We start from the raw sequence: 21,564 nt of genomic DNA, 5'->3' as shown, positions 1-21,564 counted from the left end.
CTGTGCCACTGATTGGTGCACCTGCTGAGCGGACACACCCACCTGCAGCCAAAACGGTGACCTTTCACCCCAGCAGGTGCGCCACAGCGGCCTTCCACACACACACACCTGCGTGGGCTCGTCACCGAGACGGCAGCGTTTCTAGAGGGTGCAGGCTTGTGCATTTGCACCTCGGCGCTGACTGCCCTGCAGCTCGCTGAAGAGTTTGGATGAAGCCCGGACGGTCATGTCAGAGACAAAAAAAAAAAAAAAAAAAAAAAAAGGAGAAAAAAAAAGAAAAGAAAAGAAAAGAAAGACACAGAAGGACATGAAAAAGCAAGAAACCCAAAGCTGTGTGTTTGATTTCCTGGCCGGTGCGCTCTCTGGTGGCTGTATGTGTCACAGAACGGTGGTGTCAGAAAAATAAAAACCAAAGACACAAATGCATGACAAGGAAACCAAAGTACCCAAAGCTGTTTGTGGGGGTGTGTGAGTGATTTTCCTTCTCTTTGGTGGATGCCAGCAAAAGCCGGAAAACTTACAGCACCTGGTATTCCCAGGCGGTCTCCCATCCAAGTACTAACCAGGCCCGACCCTGCTTAGCTTCCGAGATCGGACGAGATCGGGCGTGTTCAGGGTGGTATGGCCGTAAGCGAAGGGTTGTGTGGAGCAGAGCCCTTTAAGCGCTGCCTGCACCAGACTCCTGCCTGCTCCCAGCGGCCCCTTCACCCACTCACTCTGTGCCACTGATTGGTGCACCTGCTGAGCGGACACACCCACCTGCAGCCAAAACGGTGACCTTTCACCCCAGCAGGTGCGCCACAGCGGCCTTCCACACACACACACCTGCGTGGGCTCGTCACCGAGACGGCAGCGTTTCTAGAGGGTGCAGGCTTGTGCATTTGCACCTCGGCGCTGACTGCCCTGCAGCTCGCTGAAGAGTTTGGATGAAGCCCGGACGGTCATGTCAGAGAAAAAAAAAAAAAATAAATAAAGAAAAAGAAAAGAAAAGAAAAGAAAAGAAAAGAAAGACACAGAAGGACATGAAAAAGCAAGAAACCCAAAGCTGTGTGTTTGATTTCCTGGCCGGTGCGCTCTCTGGTGGCTGTATGTGTCACAGAACGGTGGTGTCAGAAAAATAAAAACCAAAGACACAAATGCATGACAAGGAAACCAAAGTACCCAAAGCTGTTTGTGGGGGTGTGTGAGTGATTTTCCTTCTCTTTGGTGGATGCCAGCAAAAGCCGGAAAACTTACAGCACCTGGTATTCCCAGGCGGTCTCCCATCCAAGTACTAACCAGGCCCGACCCTGCTTAGCTTCCGAGATCGGACGAGATCGGGCGTGTTCAGGGTGGTATGGCCGTAAGCGAAGGGTTGTGTGGAGCAGAGCCCTTTAAGCGCTGCCTGCACCAGACTCCTGCCTGCTCCCAGCGGCCCCTTCACCCACTCACTCTGTGCCACTGATTGGTGCACCTGCTGAGCGGACACACCCACCTGCAGCCAAAACGGTGACCTTTCACCCCAGCAGGTGCGCCACAGCGGCCTTCCACACACACACACCTGCGTGGGCTCGTCACCGAGACGGCAGCGTTTCTAGAGGGTGCAGGCTCGTGCATTTGCACCTCGGCGCTGACTGCCCTGCAGCTCGCTGAAGAGTTTGGATGAAGCCCGGACGGTCATGTCAGAGAAAAAAAAAAAAAAAAAAAAAAAGAAAAAGAAAGAAAAGAAAAGAAAAGAAAGACACAGAAGGACATGAAAAAGCAAGAAACCCAAAGCTGTGTGTTTGATTTCCTGGCCGGTGCGCTCTCTGGTGGCTGTATGTGTCACAGAACGGTGGTGTCAGAAAAATAAAAACCAAAGACACAAATGCATGACAAGGAAACCAAAGTACCCAAAGCTGTTTGTGGGGGTGTGTGAGTGATTTTCCTTCTCTTTGGTGGATGCCAGCAAAAGCCGGAAAACTTACAGCACCTGGTATTCCCAGGCGGTCTCCCATCCAAGTACTAACCAGGCCCGACCCTGCTTAGCTTCCGAGATCGGACGAGATCGGGCGTGTTCAGGGTGGTATGGCCGTAAGCGAAGGGTTGTGTGGAGCAGAGCCCTTTAAGCGCTGCCTGCACCAGACTCCTGCCTGCTCCCAGCTGCCCCTTCACCCACTCACTCTGTGCCACTGATTGGTGCACCTGCTGAGCGGACACACCCACCTGCAGCCAAAACGGTGACCTTTCACCCCAGCAGGTGCGCCACAGCGGCCTTCCACACACACACACCTGCGTGGGCTCGTCACCGAGACGGCAGCGTTTCTAGAGGGTGCAGGCTCGTGCATTTGCACCTCGGCGCTGACTGCCCTGCAGCTCGCTGAAGAGTTTGGATGAAGCCCGGACGGTCATGTCAGAGAAAAAAAAAAAAAAAAAAAAAAAAAAGAAAAAGAAAAGAAAAGAAAAGAAAAGAAAAGAAAAGAAAAGAAAGACACAGAAGGACATGAAAAAGCAAGAAACCCAAAGCTGTGTGTTTGATTTCCTGGCCGGTGCGCTCTCTGGTGGCTGTATGTGTCACAGAACGGTGGTGTCAGAAAAATAAAAACCAAAGACACAAATGCATGACAAGGAAACCAAAGTACCCAAAGCTGTTTGTGGGGGTGTGTGAGTGATTTTCCTTCTCTTTGGTGGATGCCAGCAAAAGCCGGAAAACTTACAGCACCTGGTATTCCCAGGCGGTCTCCCATCCAAGTACTAACCAGGCCCGACCCTGCTTAGCTTCCGAGATCGGACGAGATCGGGCGTGTTCAGGGTGGTATGGCCGTAAGCGAAGGGTTGTGTGGAGCAGAGCCCTTTAAGCGCTGCCTGCACCAGACTCCTGCCTGCTCCCAGCGGCCCCTTCACCCACTCACTCTGTGCCACTGATTGGTGCACCTGCTGAGCGGACACACCCACCTGCAGCCAAAACGGTGACCTTTCACCCCAGCAGGTGCGCCACAGCGGCCTTCCACACACACACACCTGCGTGGGCTCGTCACCGAGACGGCAGCGTTTCTAGAGGGTGCAGGCTTGTGCATTTGCACCTCGGCGCTGACTGCCCTGCAGCTCGCTGAAGAGTTTGGATGAAGCCCGGACGGTCATGTCAGAGAAAAAAAAAAAAATAAATAAAGAAAAAGAAAGAAAAGAAAAGAAAAGAAAAGAAAGACACAGAAGGACATGAAAAAGCAAGAAACCCAAAGCTGTGTGTTTGATTTCCTGGCCGGTGCGCTCTCTGGTGGCTGTATGTGTCACAGAACGGTGGTGTCAGAAAAATAAAAACCAAAGACACAAATGCATGACAAGGAAACCAAAGTACCCAAAGCTGTTTGTGGGGGTGTGTGAGTGATTTTCCTTCTCTTTGGTGGATGCCAGCAAAAGCCGGAAAACTTACAGCACCTGGTATTCCCAGGCGGTCTCCCATCCAAGTACTAACCAGGCCCGACCCTGCTTAGCTTCCGAGATCGGACGAGATCGGGCGTGTTCAGGGTGGTATGGCCGTAAGCGAAGGGTTGTGTGGAGCAGAGCCCTTTAAGCGCTGCCTGCACCAGACTCCTGCCTGCTCCCAGCGGCCCCTTCACCCACTCACTCTGTGCCACTGATTGGTGCACCTGCTGAGCGGACACACCCACCTGCAGCCAAAACGGTGACCTTTCACCCCAGCAGGTGCGCCACAGCGGCCTTCCACACACACACACCTGCGTGGGCTCGTCACCGAGACGGCAGCGTTTCTAGAGGGTGCAGGCTCGTGCATTTGCACCTCGGCGCTGACTGCCCTGCAGCTCGCTGAAGAGTTTGGATGAAGCCCGGACGGTCATGTCAGAGAAAAAAAAAAAAAAAAAAAAAAAGAAAAAGAAAGAAAAGAAAAGAAAAGAAAGACACAGAAGGACATGAAAAAGCAAGAAACCCAAAGCTGTGTGTTTGATTTCCTGGCCGGTGCGCTCTCTGGTGGCTGTATGTGTCACAGAACGGTGGTGTCAGAAAAATAAAAACCAAAGACACAAATGCATGACAAGGAAACCAAAGTACCCAAAGCTGTTTGTGGGGGTGTGTGAGTGATTTTCCTTCTCTTTGGTGGATGCCAGCAAAAGCCGGAAAACTTACAGCACCTGGTATTCCCAGGCGGTCTCCCATCCAAGTACTAACCAGGCCCGACCCTGCTTAGCTTCCGAGATCGGACGAGATCGGGCGTGTTTTTTTTTTTTTTTTTTTTTATTTATAAAGGAAATTAAAATATTTACAAAAGAAACAATCACAACATTACAGATGGAGATTCAAAAGAAAGTCAAAAACTACAACAGACCTGCAAAGCAGAAAATACAGATCCCAAAGTAACACAAAACTAAACTTAAAACTACATCATGTACACACAAGAAAAAATCTTGGTCATTTCAGCACTCCGCCACATTCCATCAGGGTCCGCTTTCTCGAGCGTCAGTAGATGTCCCCCCAACATCCTCTTCACACAACTCCATCGGTCCATCGAACGCCCTTCCTTAAGTCGCAGGTTCCTGGCCTGATAAATGGCAAAACGGCCAAGCGCCAAAAGTAAATCAGCCGCCTTCCATCCTGATCGTCTCTCCTCTTTCGGTATCCCGAACAGCGAGGCCCACTGCCAGTCTTCCTCCACGCCCCACTCCAAGGAACATCCGGCTTTCAGCGCCGCTCGTAGTCTCTGCCAGAAAGGCCTCACAACCAGACAATCCAGAAACATGTGTTCCAGTGTTTCAGGGACATAGCCACAGACGGGACAAGTCCTATCATACAGTTCTTTATCAATCTGATGAAGAACCACACTGGAATATATTTTTCTATGGCGTAGCCTGAAATCCATATTCCACACTGAATGAGGGAAAATACTCCCTTTCAGACTCCTCCAAATACTCGCAGGGTCCTTACCCGGAAACACTGCTCCCCATGCTCTTTCCGCCGCAGGGACCTTGGTCTCCAGGGTGAGCATCGCCCGGTACCAGGTCTTTGTCGCTATAGACTGCACGGCAACCGGCACTCCACCCTGCAAGAACTGAAAACAGAAACTGGCCTCTTGCAGCACAGGCCCACCCCTCCTGACAATAACCAACCACCTCAGGGGAACAGAGGAAGAGATCCGGGCAAAACCCCGCTTCACCCTCCACCGCTCACCCTGAGTCATACCACCACAAAACCTCAAAAGAACGTCAGTAACCGCACACAGCCTCCCACCAACCATGATATCACCCACCAGGAGACAACCACTTCCCTCCAGAAGTCTACACTGGAGGGGAAGCCTCCCATGTGTGAGCACCGCGTTATGGAACAGTGGCTGATGCAAAACCTGGTACGGGGTGGAGACGGATTGAACTACAAGACCACTAGCTGAATGCCACGCCGACAACAGCTCTATGGAAAGAGGGCTCAATTCCTGAAAGGCCGTCATCGGACGTCTCTGGCAGAATACCGCAAGGCCAGGTCGAAAAAGCCTAGAGAAGTCATCCTCCAGATAATCCTTCCAGTGAGGGACTTGACTCGGGTCCAAGAGACGGGCCACCAGTCTCAGGCGCAAAGCCTTCTTCCTGGCGCCCAACTCCACCAGACCCAGCCCACCCTCTTGAATATTCCGAGACAGCGTCAGCCTGGATATTTGGTTCGCTCTCGACCCCCACAAGAAAAGAGACAACAACTCATTGATGCGCGTCTGGAAATGCACAGGAAAGGGCAGGATAGACAGCACGTAGTTAATCTTCGAAAAGATCAGAGAATTCAAAACCGTGACCTTACCCCTCAGGGTCAACCTTCTCATTTTCCACAACGCCAACACCTGAGCCAGGTTTTTCACCAGCGCAGTCCAGTTTTGATGGATGGTGTCCCTAGGGGTTCTGGCCAACCAGACCCCCAACACCCTAACCCCAGCTGTGGCCTCTCGAAACCCCCATCTATTCACCGTGTCGACCCTGCAGCCCAAAAAGAAAATCTCAGACTTGTGGACATTCACCTTAGCGCCCGAGGCTCGACAGTACGCCTGAAGTTGTCGCAAGGCCCCATCAACACTGGCCTCATCATTCAACACAAGGCTCGTGTCATCCGCATACGCTAGGATTTTAATTTCCCTCCCCGCAGGCGTGACCACACCCCGAACACTGTTATCAGCAGAAATCATGCCCGCCAGGGGTTCCACCGCGATGCTGAACAACATGGCCGACAACGGGCAGCCCTGTCGTATCGACCGAGTTATACTGAAGACGCCGGTAGAATGTCCATTGCACAACACCTTACTGCTAGCGGAGGTATAAAGTGCCCGTATCCGAGAGATAAAAAGTTCCCCAAAACCAAAACGATCTAACACCCTCCACAAAAACCCGTGCTCCACCCGATCAAACGCTTTGCTAAAATCAACATTTAAGAAAAATCCCCCCGACCGTTCCATATGCTCCACCGTGCAGAGAAGAGAAAGAACCGTGTCCGTTATCTGTCTCCCCTGAACCCCATACGCCTGCGAAGACCCCAAAATTGAGGGGAGCACTTCCCTCAACCTTTCAGCCAACACCGATGTCAAGATTTTGTAATCTGTATTCAACAAGGTGATAGGCCTGTAATTATCAAGGTCCGCCCTGTCACCCTTATTTTTGAACAGCAGTTTAACAGTCCCTAAACAAAAAGAGGGCGTTGGCAGTCGCCCCAGGCAGAAAGAACCAAACATCCTAGATAGAAGGGGCACCAGGTCATCCCGAAAACATTGATAAAATTCAGCGGTCAGACCATCGGCACCAGGAGATTTATTTCTGTTTTGTCTGTCAATGGCTCTCCTGATCTCCTCCACCGTAATGTCCGCATCACATGCAGTCTTATCCTCATCCCCCACCCTGGCAGTCAGAACTCCCACGCAGGCCTCCACGGCATGTTCATCACTACCACCACCATTAAACAGGCCCTTATAAAAATTCTCCACTACAGTCAGAATTTCATCTGTCTCTGTACACACGTTCCCTCCAGCGTCGTACAGCGCCGTGATGATGGACCTGCCTTGCTTTTTTTTTTCTAAACCCAGAAAGAAAGCCGAGGACCTCTCACCCTCCACAAAGTCCCTCACCCTAGCTCTCAATGCAGCCGCCCTGCACTTCTCCTCCTGAAAACCCTTCAGCCGAGCCAGGGCAGCCTCATAAACTGTAACATCACGGTCTGGGTCATCCGCAAGTAGGGTTGCCTCTTTTTCCAGAATCGCCCTAACGTCCCTCTCCTCCTCCAGAGCCTTCCACTTCCTTTTTTTGCAATATGCCATAGTCGATAACCGGATCCGGACCTTCAATTCCTCCCACCAAGAAAAGAAGTCCACGTCATCTTCCATCTGATCCCTGTAATACCCCAGTAAAGTTTTAATCTTTCTGCGATACCCTTCCTCACCCAAAACACTGTTATTTAAAATCCATAGACCTCCACCCTTCCTAGCACCCACCGTGTCAAGCACCACCTCCACCCATGAGTGATCGCTCCACACATTTGGACGATACGCAACGCTGTCAACCAAACGTGTCACCCCTCCAGCAGAAAAGACATGGTCTATCCTAGACTGCTTCAGGACACCCATCACCATCTGCCTCCTGGAAAAAACCCTCCTCCCAGGGTTTAACAGCCTCCACACGTCGACGAGGTTGTAGTCCATCATGACAGAGATAAGTTCTTGCCGTCCAAAATCTGTCTTGAAAACATTCCGCACTGAAACATCAGCTGGCGACAGAACCGTATTCAAATCTCCCACTAGGAGTGAATCCTCCGTCACAAAGGGCCGGAGAGAACGGAAAAAAATCTTTCTTTCCTTCTCAACATTAGAAGCATATAGATTTAATAATCTCATCTTCCGTCTCGCCCATTCAAACTCCACAATGAGTTTACGGCCTGCAGGATCTGCCACCCGAAGGTTCACACTGTCAAAGACCCCGGACCTGAAGAAAACAGCGACCCCAGCAGAGCGCAAAGGACCCACTGCATAAAAGACGGAGCCCCCCCACAGCTTTTCAGCTGCAGCACAGGTCTCAGCATCCCACCTCACCTCTTGTAGACAAAGGATGTCACAGGGTTCATTCAGGATTTCTGACACCTTGTCCATCCCACAAACTCCTCTGATGTTTAGGCTGAGGAGTTTAATCATGAGGAAATAGACTAAAAAGGACATCACACCTAGGTCTTCTTCTGCTTATGCTGCCTCGATCCCCTCCTGCTCCCCTGAGACCGTGACCTCCTCTGTGGACGCGCAAGCACGTCGACCTCCATATCAGAGCCTGTCACTTCATCATCCGTCACACCCACAACATTCCCAGAGGGATTCACGACGCGAGGGGACAAAAAGGCAGTCGTCTGGAAGAGGTTCGCAGCCTCTCCCTCCCTGGCCAGGGCAGAGCCAGCGCTCCTCCGCTGTGCCCCCCCCTCCACGGGTTCAGATGTCACCAGGGTAGGACCAACTATGTGGGCCCCCCCCGCCCGGTCAGGGGCAGAGCCATCGTTCTTGTGCTGCGCTCCCCCCGTCACGGGTCCAGACGGTATCGGGGCAGGACCAGCTCCGTGGGCCCCCCCCGCCCGGATGGGAGTAGCGGCAATTTGTGGGTGCTGCTCACCCTCCCTCACGGGAAACGCGTCTGTCGACAAACGGTGCGCCTCTGACACCTCCGTTGCTCGGAGCAGGTCCGGGCTTCCCGCCTCCGCCTGCCGTCCGAGAGCGTCCCCTCCGTCAGTGGATGAAAGCCCCGCCGCAGCGGCGCTGTGGCGCGCGGCAGACACGCGTCCGTCAGACACGGAGTCAGACAGGTCTTCCTCCGAAGCGCTGTCACGCGCACTGTCACTCACATCAGAGGCCACGGTCTCCTCAGCGGCACCTAGACACACACAGTTCTCCTTCATGTTGAGGCAGACAGCACACTTCTGGATCGAAGACACACATTCCCGGGCGTAATGCCCCTGAACGCCGCACTTGTTACATAAAAAGTCCGGGCAATCTCTGACAATGTGCCCCGGTTTTATGCAGATCCTGCAGACCTTCACCTGTTTATCGTGGATGACACGAAAAAATTCTGGTCCCGTGGCCGTGTTAAATTTCGCCGAATAAGGCAAAGACTGGACGCTTTCATTAAATTTCACTTTTACAAAACGCGTCCCATCAGCCACGCTAGTGCCCGGCCACATCCTCCGTTTGATCGGAGACACCGCCGATACTCTCCATCCCTCCAACTTCTCCAAGATTTCTTCATCCGTCACATACGCCGGCAGCCCCAGGAAAGACACTACCAGCTCATCGTTAGAGATGCTCCTCCCCTGCACAGTCGTGTTTCCAATTTTAAATCCATCCAATAGTTTGTCCCTCCCCACCGCATTCGACATCGTCAATTCATATCGCTTTTGCCCCACAGAACGACACGCCACCACGCCCCCACAGAGCAACCTGCTGTACCGAAGCAGTTCACTCACGGACACAGGATCCTCACCTACCAGCTCCACATGAATCGTGAGATCCCTTTCATACCTGATTGACGAAGTTTCTCCTCCATCCACCCTCTGTGATCTCTCCACCCCCCCCGTAGCAACAGAAGCGGACCGCGCCGCCGCACCTGCAGCTAATGAGGACGCCGCTTTCACATTCCCCACATTCCTCACACCCTTCGAGGAAAAAGACCCCAGCCCATCACCCGAAGAGCTCCCCCCCGCAGAAGCCATGCTCCCAAGACGGGGGGGGGGAAAAACCCCGTGAAAGTGAAAGAAAAAACTGTGCAGAAAGAGGGAGAAAAAGAAAAGAGACTGAAAAGTAACTCCCCAACAGCCATAAGACTGTGGGGAGCAGGAGAAAAGCGCACACACACACTCACACACACAGAGAGAAAAGCCAGACGCAGACAGATAAGGGAAAAAGGAAAAAAAAAACAATACAAAGAAAGAAACAAACACAAAGCAGACACACCAAACACACGCCGAAAAGCTCACCAATCCTCCGAACACTCCAGTCACCAACGTCACACCCTCCTGCACTCGCGCATGCGTGTTCAGGGTGGTATGGCCGTAAGCGAAGGGTTGTGTGGAGCAGAGCCCTTTAAGCGCTGCCTGCACCAGACTCCTGCCTGCTCCCAGCGGCCCCTTCACCCACTCACTCTGTGCCACTGATTGGTGCACCTGCTGAGCGGACACACCCACCTGCAGCCAAAACGGTGACCTTTCACCCCAGCAGGTGCGCCACAGCGGCCTTCCACACACACACACCTGCGTGGGCTCGTCACCGAGACGGCAGCGTTTCTAGAGGGTGCAGGCTCGTGCATTTGCACCTCGGCGCTGACTGCCCTGCAGCTCGCTGAAGAGTTTGGATGAAGCCCGGACGGTCATGTCAGAGAAAAAAAAAAAAAAAAAAAAAAAAAAAGAAAAAGAAAAGAAAAGAAAAGAAAAGAAAGACACAGAAGGACATGAAAAAGCAAGAAACCCAAAGCTGTGTGTTTGATTTCCTGGCCGGTGCGCTCTCTGGTGGCTGTATGTGTCACAGAACGGTGGTGTCAGAAAAATAAAAACCAAAGACACAAATGCATGACAAGGAAACCAAAGTACCCAAAGCTGTTTGTGGGGGTGTGTGAGTGATTTTCCTTCTCTTTGGTGGATGCCAGCAAAAGCCGGAAAACTTACAGCACCTGGTATTCCCAGGCGGTCTCCCATCCAAGTACTAACCAGGCCCGACCCTGCTTAGCTTCCGAGATCGGACGAGATCGGGCGTGTTCAGGGTGGTATGGCCGTAAGCGAAGGGTTGTGTGGAGCAGAGCCCTTTAAGCGCTGCCTGCACCAGACTCCTGCCTGCTCCCAGCGGCCCCTTCACCCACTCACTCTGTGCCACTGATTGGTGCACCTGCTGAGCGGACACACCCACCTGCAGCCAAAACGGTGACCTTTCACCCCAGCAGGTGCGCCACAGCGGCCTTCCACACACACACACCTGCGTGGGCTCGTCACCGAGACGGCAGCGTTTCTAGAGGGTGCAGGCTCGTGCATTTGCACCTCGGCGCTGACTGCCCTGCAGCTCGCTGAAGAGTTTGGATGAAGCCCGGACGGTCATGTCAGAGACAAAAAAAAAAAAAAAAAAAAAGAAAAAGAAAGAAAAGAAAAGAAAAGAAAGACACAGAAGGACATGAAAAAGCAAGAAACCCAAAGCTGTGTGTTTGATTTCCTGGCCGGTGCGCTCTCTGGTGGCTGTATGTGTCACAGAACGGTGGTGTCAGAAAAATAAAAACCAAAGACACAAATGCATGACAAGGAAACCAAAGTACCCAAAGCTGTTTGTGGGGGTGTGTGAGTGATTTTCCTTCTCTTTGGTGGATGCCAGCAAAAGCCGGAAAACTTACAGCACCTGGTATTCCCAGGCGGTCTCCCATCCAAGTACTAACCAGGCCCGACCCTGCTTAGCTTCCGAGATCGGACGAGATCGGGCGTGTTCAGGGTGGTATGGCCGTAAGCGAAGGGTTGTGTGGAGCAGAGCCCTTTAAGCGCTGCCTGCACCAGACTCCTGCCTGCTCCCAGCGGCCCCTTCACCCACTCACTCTGTGCCACTGATTGGTGCACCTGCTGAGCGGACACACCCACCTGCAGCCAAAACGGTGACCTTTCACCCCAGCAGGTGCGCCACAGCGGCCTTCCACACACACACACCTGCGTGGGCTCGTCACCGAGACGGCAGCGTTTCTAGAGGGTGCAGGCTTGTGCATTTGCACCTCGGCGCTGACTGCCCTGCAGCTCGCTGAAGAGTTTGGATGAAGCCCGGACGGTCATGTCAGAGAAAAAAAAAAAAAAAAAAAAAGAAAAAGAAAAGAAAAGAAAAGAAAAGAAAAGAAAGACACAGAAGGACATGAAAAAGCAAGAAACCCAAAGCTGTGTGTTTGATTTCCTGGCCGGTGCGCTCTCTGGTGGCTGTATGTGTCACAGAACGGTGGTGTCAGAAAAATAAAAACCAAAGACACAAATGCATGACAAGGAAACCAAAGTACCCAAAGCTGTTTGTGGGGGTGTGTGAGTGATTTTCCTTCTCTTTGGTGGATGCCAGCAAAAGCCGGAAAACTTACAGCACCTGGTATTCCCAGGCGGTCTCCCATCCAAGTACTAACCAGGCCCGACCCTGCTTAGCTTCCGAGATCGGACGAGATCGGGCGTGTTCAGGGTGGTATGGCCGTAAGCGAAGGGTTGTGTGGAGCAGAGCCCTTTAAGCGCTGCCTGCACCAGACTCCTGCCTGCTCCCAGCGGCCCCTTCACCCACTCACTCTGTGCCACTGATTGGTGCACCTGCTGAGCGGACACACCCACCTGCAGCCAAAACGGTGACCTTTCACCCCAGCAGGTGCGCCACAGCGGCCTTCCACACACACACACCTGCGTGGGCTCGTCACCGAGACGGCAGCGTTTCTAGAGGGTGCAGGCTTGTGCATTTGCACCTCGGCGCTGACTGCCCTGCAGCTCGCTGAAGAGTTTGGATGAAGCCCGGACGGTCATGTCAGAGAAAAAAAAAAAAAAAAAATAAAGAAAAAGAAAAGAAAAGAAAAGAAAAGAAAAGAAAAGAAAGACACAGAAGGACATGAAAAAGCAAGAAACCCAAAGCTGTGTGTTTGATTTCCTGGCCGGTGCGCTCTCTGGTGGCTGTATGTGTCACAGAACGGTGGTGTCAGAAAAATAAAAACCAAAGACACAAATGCATGACAAGGAAACCAAAGTACCCAAAGCTGTTTGTGGGGGTGTGTGAGTGATTTTCCTTCTCTTTGGTGGATGCCAGCAAAAGCCGGAAAACTTACAGCACCTGGTATTCCCAGGCGGTCTCCCATCCAAGTACTAACCAGGCCCGACCCTGCTTAGCTTCCGAGATCGGACGAGATCGGGCGTGTTCAGGGTGGTATGGCCGTAAGCGAAGGGTTGTGTGGAGCAGAGCCCTTTAAGCGCTGCCTGCACCAGACTCCTGCCTGCTCCCAGCGGCCCCTTCACCCACTCACTCTGTGCCACTGATTGGTGCACCTGCTGAGCGGACACACCCACCTGCAGCCAAAACGGTGACCTTTCACCCCAGCAGGTGCGCCACAGCGGCCTTCCACACACACACACCTGCGTGGGCTCGTCACCGAGACGGCAGCGTTTCTAGAGGGTGCAGGCTCGTGCATTTGCACCTCGGCGCTGACTGCCCTGCAGCTCGCTGAAGAGTTTGGATGAAGCCCGGACGGTCATGTCAGAGAAAAAAAAAAAAAAAAAAAAAGAAAAAGAAAGAAAAGAAAAGAAAAGAAAAGAAAAGAAAAGAAAGACACAGAAGGACATGAAAAAGCAAGAAACCCAAAGCTGTGTGTTTGATTTCCTGGCCGGTGCGCTCTCTGGTGGCTGTATGTGTCACAGAACGGTGGTGTCAGAAAAATAAAAACCAAAGACACAAATGCATGACAAGGAAACCAAAGTACCCAAAGCTGTTTGTGGGGGTGTGTGAGTGATTTTCCTTCTCTTTGGTGGATGCCAGCAAAAGCCGGAAAACTTACAGCACCTGGTATTCCCAGGCGGTCTCCCATCCAAGTACTAACCAGGCCCGACCCTGCTTAGCTTCCGAGATCGGACGAGATCGGGCGTGTTTTTTTTTTTTTTTTTTTTTATTTATAAAGGAAATTAAAATATTTACAAAAGAAACAATCACAACATTACAGATGGAGATTCAAAAGAAAGTCAAAAACTACAACAGACCTGCAAAGCAGAAAATACAGATCCCAAAGTAACACAAAACTAAACTTAAAACTACATCATGTACACACAAGAAAAAATCTTGGTCATTTCAGCACTCCGCCACATTCCATCAGGGTCCGCTTTCTCGAGCGTCAGTAGATGTCCCCCCAACATCCTCTTCACACAACTCCATCGGTCCATCGAACGCCCTTCCTTAAGTCGCAGGTTCCTGGCCTGATAAATGGCAAAACGGCCAAGCGCCAAAAGTAAATCAGCCGCCTTCCATCCTGATCGTCTCTCCTCTTTCGGTATCCCGAACAGCGAGGCCCACTGCCAGTCTTCCTCCACGCCCCACTCCAAGGAACATCCGGCTTTCAGCGCCGCTCGTAGTCTCTGCCAGAAAGGCCTCACAACCAGACAATCCAGAAACATGTGTTCCAGTGTTTCAGGGACATAGCCACAGACGGGACAAGTCCTATCATACAGTTCTTTATCAATCTGATGAAGAACCACACTGGAATATATTTTTCTATGGCGTAGCCTGAAATCCATATTCCACACTGAATGAGGGAAAATACTCCCTTTCAGACTCCTCCAAATACTCGCAGGGTCCTTACCCGGAAACACTGCTCCCCATGCTCTTTCCGCCGCAGGGACCTTGGTCTCCAGGGTGAGCATCGCCCGGTACCAGGTCTTTGTCGCTATAGACTGCACGGCAACCGGCACTCCACCCTGCAAGAACTGAAAACAGAAACTGGCCTCTTGCAGCACAGGCCCACCCCTCCTGACAATAACCAACCACCTCAGGGGAACAGAGGAAGAGATCCGGGCAAAACCCCGCTTCACCCTCCACCGCTCACCCTGAGTCATACCACCACAAAACCTCAAAAGAACGTCAGTAACCGCACACAGCCTCCCACCAACCATGATATCACCCACCAGGAGACAACCACTTCCCTCCAGAAGTCTACACTGGAGGGGAAGCCTCCCATGTGTGAGCACCGCGTTATGGAACAGTGGCTGATGCAAAACCTGGTACGGGGTGGAGACGGATTGAACTACAAGACCACTAGCTGAATGCCACGCCGACAACAGCTCTATGGAAAGAGGGCTCAATTCCTGAAAGGCCGTCATCGGACGTCTCTGGCAGAATACCGCAAGGCCAGGTCGAAAAAGCCTAGAGAAGTCATCCTCCAGATAATCCTTCCAGTGAGGGACTTGACTCGGGTCCAAGAGACGGGCCACCAGTCTCAGGCGCAAAGCCTTCTTCCTGGCGCCCAACTCCACCAGACCCAGCCCACCCTCTTGAATATTCCGAGACAGCGTCAGCCTGGATATTTGGTTCGCTCTCGACCCCCACAAGAAAAGAGACAACAACTCATTGATGCGCGTCTGGAAATGCACAGGAAAGGGCAGGATAGACAGCACGTAGTTAATCTTCGAAAAGATCAGAGAATTCAAAACCGTGACCTTACCCCTCAGGGTCAACCTTCTCATTTTCCACAACGCCAACACCTGAGCCAGGTTTTTCACCAGCGCAGTCCAGTTTTGATGGATGGTGTCCCTAGGGGTTCTGGCCAACCAGACCCCCAACACCCTAACCCCAGCTGTGGCCTCTCGAAACCCCCATCTATTCACCGTGTCGACCCTGCAGCCCAAAAAGAAAATCTCAGACTTGTGGACATTCACCTTAGCGCCCGAGGCTCGACAGTACGCCTGAAGTTGTCGCAAGGCCCCATCAACACTGGCCTCATCATTCAACACAAGGCTCGTGTCATCCGCATACGCTAGGATTTTAATTTCCCTCCCCGCAGGCGTGACCACACCCCGAACACTGTTATCAGCAGAAATCATGCCCGCCAGGGGTTCCACCGCGATGCTGAACAACATGGCCGACAACGGGCAGCCCTGTCGTATCGACCGAGTTATACTGAAGACGCCGGTAGAATGTCCATTGCACAACACCTTACTGCTAGCGGAGGTATAAAGTGCCCGTATCCGAGAGATAAAAAGTTCCCCAAAACCAAAACGATCTAACACCCTCCACAAAAACCCGTGCTCCACCCGATCAAACGCTTTGCTAAAATCAACATTTAAGAAAAATCCCCCCGACCGTTCCATATGCTCCACCGTGCAGAGAAGAGAAAGAACCGTGTCCGTTATCTGTCTCCCCTGAACCCCATACGCCTGCGAAGACCCCAAAATTGAGGGGAGCACTTCCCTCAACCTTTCAGCCAACACCGATGTCAAGATTTTGTAATCTGTATTCAACAAGGTGATAGGCCTGTAATTATCAAGGTCCGCCCTGTCACCCTTATTTTTGAACAGCAGTTTAACAGTCCCTAAACAAAAAGAGGGCGTTGGCAGTCGCCCCAGGCAGAAAGAACCAAACATCCTAGATAGAAGGGGCACCAGGTCATCCCGAAAACATTGATAAAATTCAGCGGTCAGACCATCGGCACCAGGAGATTTATTTCTGTTTTGTCTGTCAATGGCTCTCCTGATCTCCTCCACCGTAATGTCCGCATCACATGCAGTCTTATCCTCATCCCCCACCCTGGCAGTCAGAACTCCCACGCAGGCCTCCACGGCATGTTCATCACTACCACCACCATTAAACAGGCCCTTATAAAAATTCTCCACTACAGTCAGAATTTCATCTGTCTCTGTACACACGTTCCCTCCAGCGTCGTACAGCGCCGTGATGATGGACCTGCCTTGCTTTTTTTTTTCTAAACCCAGAAAGAAAGCCGAGGACCTCTCACCCTCCACAAAGTCCCTCACCCTAGCTCTCAATGCAGCCGCCCTGCACTTCTCCTCCTGAAAACCCTTCAGCCGAGCCAGGGCAGCCTCATAAACTGTAACATCACGGTCTGGGTCATCCGCAAGTAGGGTTGCCTCTTTTTCCAGAATCGCCCTAACGTCCCTCTCCTCCTCCAGAGCCTTCCACTTCCTTTTTTTGCAATATGCCATAGTCGATAACCGGATCCGGACCTTCAATTCCTCCCACCAAGAAAAGAAGTCCACGTCATCTTCCATCTGATCCCTGTAATACCCCAGTAAAGTTTTAATCTTTCTGCGATACCCTTCCTCACCCAAAACACTGTTATTTAAAATCCATAGACCTCCACCCTTCCTAGCACCCACCGTGTCAAGCACCACCTCCACCCATGAGTGATCGCTCCACACATTTGGACGATACGCAACGCTGTCAACCAAACGTGTCACCCCTCCAGCAGAAAAGACATGGTCTATCCTAGACTGCTTCAGGACACCCATCACCATCTGCCTCCTGGAAAAAACCCTCCTCCCAGGGTTTAACAGCCTCCACACGTCGACGAGGTTGTAGTCCATCATGACAGAGATAAGTTCTTGCCGTCCAAAATCTGTCTTGAAAACATTCCGCACTGAAACATCAGCTGGCGACAGAACCGTATTCAAATCTCCCACTAGGAGTGAATCCTCCGTCACAAAGGGCCGGAGAGAACGGAAAAAAATCTTTCTTTCCTTCTCAACATTAGAAGCATATAGATTTAATAATCTCATCTTCCGTCTCGCCCATTCAAACTCCACAATGAGTTTACGGCCTGCAGGATCTGCCACCCGAAGGTTCACACTGTCAAAGACCCCGGACCTGAAGAAAACAGCGACCCCAGCAGAGCGCAAAGGACCCACTGCATAAAAGACGGAGCCCCCCCACAGCTTTTCAGCTGCAGCACAGGTCTCAGCATCCCACCTCACCTCTTGTAGACAAAGGATGTCACAGGGTTCATTCAGGATTTCTGACACCTTGTCCATCCCACAAACTCCTCTGATGTTTAGGCTGAGGAGTTTAATCATGAGGAAATAGACTAAAAAGGACATCACACCTAGGTCTTCTTCTGCTTATGCTGCCTCGATCCCCTCCTGCTCCCCTGAGACCGTGACCTCCTCTGTGGACGCGCAAGCACGTCGACCTCCATATCAGAGCCTGTCACTTCATCATCCGTCACACCCACAACATTCCCAGAGGGATTCACGACGCGAGGGGACAAAAAGGCAGTCGTCTGGAAGAGGTTCGCAGCCTCTCCCTCCCTGGCCAGGGCAGAGCCAGCGCTCCTCCGCTGTGCCCCCCCCTCCACGGGTTCAGATGTCACCAGGGTAGGACCAACTATGTGGGCCCCCCCCGCCCGGTCAGGGGCAGAGCCATCGTTCTTGTGCTGCGCTCCCCCCGTCACGGGTCCAGACGGTATCGGGGCAGGACCAGCTCCGTGGGCCCCCCCCGCCCGGATGGGAGTAGCGGCAATTTGTGGGTGCTGCTCACCCTCCCTCACGGGAAACGCGTCTGTCGACAAACGGTGCGCCTCTGACACCTCCGTTGCTCGGAGCAGGTCCGGGCTTCCCGCCTCCGCCTGCCGTCCGAGAGCGTCCCCTCCGTCAGTGGATGAAAGCCCCGCCGCAGCGGCGCTGTGGCGCGCGGCAGACACGCGTCCGTCAGACACGGAGTCAGACAGGTCTTCCTCCGAAGCGCTGTCACGCGCACTGTCACTCACATCAGAGGCCACGGTCTCCTCAGCGGCACCTAGACACACACAGTTCTCCTTCATGTTGAGGCAGACAGCACACTTCTGGATCGAAGACACACATTCCCGGGCGTAATGCCCCTGAACGCCGCACTTGTTACATAAAAAGTCCGGGCAATCTCTGACAATGTGCCCCGGTTTTATGCAGATCCTGCAGACCTTCACCTGTTTATCGTGGATGACACGAAAAAATTCCGGTCCCGTGGCCGTGTTAAATTTCGCCGAATAAGGCAAAGACTGGACGCTTTCATTAAATTTCACTTTTACAAAACGCGTCCCATCAGCCACGCTAGTGCCCGGCCACATCCTCCGTTTGATCGGAGACACCGCCGATACTCTCCATCCCTCCAACTTCTCCAAGATTTCTTCATCCGTCACATACGCCGGCAGCCCCAGGAAAGACACTACCAGCTCATCGTTAGAGATGCTCCTCCCCTGCACAGTCGTGTTTCCAATTTTAAATCCATCCAATAGTTTGTCCCTCCCCACCGCATTCGACATCGTCAATTCATATCGCTTTTGCCCCACAGAACGACACGCCACCACGCCCCCACAGAGCAACCTGCTGTACCGAAGCAGTTCACTCACGGATACAGGATCCTCACCTACCAGCTCCACATGAATCGTGAGATCCCTTTCATACCTGATTGACGAAGTTTCTCCTCCATCCACCCTCTGTGATCTCTCCACCCCCCCCGTAGCAACAGAAGCGGACCGCGCCGCCGCACCTGCAGCTAATGAGGACGCCGCTTTCACATTCCCCACATTCCTCACACCCTTCGAGGAAAAAGACCCCAGCCCATCACCCGAAGAGCTCCCCCCCGCAGAAGCCATGCTCCCAAGACGGGGGGGGGAAAAACCCCGTGAAAGTGAAAGAAAAAACTGTGCAGAAAGAGGGAGAAAAAGAAAAGAGACTGAAAAGTAACTCCCCAACAGCCATAAGACTGTGGGGAGCAGGAGAAAAGCGCACACACACACTCACACACACAGAGAGAAAAGCCAGACGCAGACAGATAAGGGAAAAAGGAAAAAAAAAACAATACAAAGAAAGAAACAAACACAAAGCAGACACACCAAACACACGCCGAAAAGCTCACCAATCCTCCGAACACTCCAGTCACCAACGTCACACCCTCCTGCACTCGCGCATGCGTGTTCAGGGTGGTATGGCCGTAAGCGAAGGGTTGTGTGGAGCAGAGCCCTTTAAGCGCTGCCTGCACCAGACTCCTGCCTGCTCCCAGCGGCCCCTTCACCCACTCACTCTGTGCCACTGATTGGTGCACCTGCTGAGCGGACACACCCACCTGCAGCCAAAACGGTGACCTTTCACCCCAGCAGGTGCGCCACAGCGGCCTTCCACACACACACACCTGCGTGGGCTCGTCACCGAGACGGCAGCGTTTCTAGAGGGTGCAGGCTCGTGCATTTGCACCTCGGCGCTGACTGCCCTGCAGCTCGCTGAAGAGTTTGGATGAAGCCCGGACGGTCATGTCAGAGAAAAAAAAAAAAAAATAATAAAGAAAAAGAAAAGAAAAGAAAAGAAAAGAAAAGAAAAGAAAGACACAGAAGGACATGAAAAAGCAAGAAACCCAAAGCTGTGTGTTTGATTTCCTGGCCGGTGCGCTCTCTGGTGGCTGTATGTGTCACAGAACGGTGGTGTCAGAAAAATAAAAACCAAAGACACAAATGCATGACAAGGAAACCAAAGTACCCAAAGCTGTTTGTGGGGGTGTGTGAGTGATTTTCCTTCTCTTTGGTGGATGCCAGCAAAAGCCGGAAAACTTACAGCACCTGGTATTCCCAGGCGGTCTCCCATCCAAGTACTAACCAGGCCCGACCCTGCTTAGCTTCCGAGATCGGACGAGATCGGGCGTGTTCAGGGTGGTATGGCCGTAAGCGAAGGGTTGTGTGGAGCAGAGCCCTTTAAGCGCTGCCTGCACCAGACTCCTGCCTGCTCCCAGCGGCCCCTTCACCCACTCACTCTGTGCCACTGATTGGTGCACCTGCTGAGCGGACACACCCACCTGCAGCCAAAACGGTGACCTTTCACCCCAGCAGGTGCGCCACAGCGGCCTTCCACACACACACACCTGCGTGGGCTCGTCACCGAGACGGCAGCGTTTCTAGAGGGTGCAGGCTTGTGCATTTGCACCTCGGCGCTGACTGCCCTGCAGCTCGCTGAAGAGTTTGGATGAAGCCCGGACGGTCATGTCAGAGAAAAAAAAAAAAATAAAATAAAGAAAAAGAAAGAAAAGAAAAGAAAAGAAAAGAAAAGAAAGACACAGAAGGACATGAAAAAGCAAGAAACCCAAAGCTGTGTGTTTGATTTCCTGGCCGGTGCGCTCTCTGGTGGCTGTATGTGTCACAGAACGGTGGTGTCAGAAAAATAAAAACCAAAGACACAAATGCATGACAAGGAAACCAAAGTACCCAAAGCTGTTTGTGGGGGTGTGTGAGTGATTTTCCTTCTCTTTGGTGGATGCCAGCAAAAGCTGGAAAACTTACAGCACCTGGTATTCCCAGGCGGTCTCCCATCCAAGTACTAACCAGGCCCGACCCTGCTTAGCTTCCGAGATCGGACGAGATCGGGCGTGTTCAGGGTGGTATGGCCGTAAGCGAAGGGTTGTGTGGAGCAGAGCCCTTTAAGCGCTGCCTGCACCAGACTCCTGCCTGCTCCCAGCGGCCCCTTCACCCACTCACTCTGTGCCACTGATTGGTGCACCTGCTGAGCGGACACACCCACCTGCAGCCAAAACGGTGACCTTTCACCCCAGCAGGTGCGCCACAGCGGCCTTCCACACACACACACCTGCGTGGGCTCGTCACCGAGACGGCAGCGTTTCTAGAGGGTGCAGGCTCGTGCATTTGCACCTCGGCGCTGACTGCCCTGCAGCTCGCTGAAGAGTTTGGATGAAGCCCGGACGGTCATGTCAGAGAAAAAAAAAAAAAAAAAATAAAGAAAAAGAAAAGAAAAGAAAAGAAAAGAAAAGAAAAGAAAGACACAGAAGGACATGAAAAAGCAAGAAACCCAAAGCTGTGTGTTTGATTTCCTGGCCGGTGCGCTCTCTGGTGGCTGTATGTGTCACAGAACGGTGGTGTCAGAAAAATAAAAACCAAAGACACAAATGCATGACAAGGAAACCAAAGTACCCAAAGCTGTTTGTGGGGGTGTGTGAGTGATTTTCCTTCTCTTTGGTGGATGCCAGCAAAAGCCGGAAAACTTACAGCACCTGGTATTCCCAGGCGGTCTCCCATCCAAGTACTAACCAGGCCCGACCCTGCTTAGCTTCCGAGATCGGACGAGATCGGGCGTGTTCAGGGTGGTATGGCCGTAAGC

At 52.4% G+C, this 21,564-nt stretch overlaps 12 non-coding genes across 12 annotated transcripts; all 12 read right to left on the bottom strand.

The window, feature by feature from the left end:
* Positions 1-514: 514 nt before the first annotated feature.
* LOC144985671 (5S ribosomal RNA) lies at positions 515-633 on the bottom strand. The gene has a single exon (XR_013649500.1). It is a non-coding gene; the product is annotated as a 5S ribosomal RNA (ribosomal RNA).
* A 596-nt stretch (positions 634-1,229) lies between these two features.
* On the bottom strand, positions 1,230-1,348 carry LOC144985660 (5S ribosomal RNA). Its single transcript, XR_013649489.1, has one exon. It is a non-coding gene; the product is annotated as a 5S ribosomal RNA (ribosomal RNA).
* Positions 1,349-1,939: 591 nt separating this feature from the next.
* LOC144985649 (5S ribosomal RNA) lies at positions 1,940-2,058 on the bottom strand. The gene has a single exon (XR_013649478.1). It is a non-coding gene; the product is annotated as a 5S ribosomal RNA (ribosomal RNA).
* Positions 2,059-2,668: 610 nt separating this feature from the next.
* LOC144985638 (5S ribosomal RNA) lies at positions 2,669-2,787 on the bottom strand. The gene has a single exon (XR_013649467.1). It is a non-coding gene; the product is annotated as a 5S ribosomal RNA (ribosomal RNA).
* Positions 2,788-3,381: 594 nt separating this feature from the next.
* Positions 3,382-3,500, bottom strand: LOC144985627 (5S ribosomal RNA). Its single transcript, XR_013649456.1, has one exon. It is a non-coding gene; the product is annotated as a 5S ribosomal RNA (ribosomal RNA).
* A 7,113-nt stretch (positions 3,501-10,613) lies between these two features.
* Positions 10,614-10,732, bottom strand: LOC144985616 (5S ribosomal RNA). The gene has a single exon (XR_013649445.1). It is a non-coding gene; the product is annotated as a 5S ribosomal RNA (ribosomal RNA).
* Positions 10,733-11,323: 591 nt separating this feature from the next.
* LOC144985605 (5S ribosomal RNA) lies at positions 11,324-11,442 on the bottom strand. Its single transcript, XR_013649434.1, has one exon. It is a non-coding gene; the product is annotated as a 5S ribosomal RNA (ribosomal RNA).
* Positions 11,443-12,037: 595 nt separating this feature from the next.
* On the bottom strand, positions 12,038-12,156 carry LOC144985593 (5S ribosomal RNA). Its single transcript, XR_013649422.1, has one exon. It is a non-coding gene; the product is annotated as a 5S ribosomal RNA (ribosomal RNA).
* A 601-nt stretch (positions 12,157-12,757) lies between these two features.
* LOC144985582 (5S ribosomal RNA) lies at positions 12,758-12,876 on the bottom strand. Its single transcript, XR_013649411.1, has one exon. It is a non-coding gene; the product is annotated as a 5S ribosomal RNA (ribosomal RNA).
* A 7,130-nt stretch (positions 12,877-20,006) lies between these two features.
* LOC144985571 (5S ribosomal RNA) lies at positions 20,007-20,125 on the bottom strand. Its single transcript, XR_013649400.1, has one exon. It is a non-coding gene; the product is annotated as a 5S ribosomal RNA (ribosomal RNA).
* Positions 20,126-20,725: 600 nt separating this feature from the next.
* On the bottom strand, positions 20,726-20,844 carry LOC144985560 (5S ribosomal RNA). Its single transcript, XR_013649389.1, has one exon. It is a non-coding gene; the product is annotated as a 5S ribosomal RNA (ribosomal RNA).
* Positions 20,845-21,445: 601 nt separating this feature from the next.
* Positions 21,446-21,564, bottom strand: LOC144985549 (5S ribosomal RNA). Its single transcript, XR_013649378.1, has one exon. It is a non-coding gene; the product is annotated as a 5S ribosomal RNA (ribosomal RNA).

The sequence above is a fragment of the Oryzias latipes genome, chromosome 16 (assembly GCF_053564925.1).
Source record: "Oryzias latipes strain Hd-rR chromosome 16, Olatipes_Hd-rR_3.1".
Taxonomy (NCBI): domain Eukaryota; kingdom Metazoa; phylum Chordata; class Actinopteri; order Beloniformes; family Adrianichthyidae; genus Oryzias; species Oryzias latipes.
Note: the sequence above shows the minus strand (reverse complement) of the source record. Positions and strands in the feature narration are given on the sequence as shown.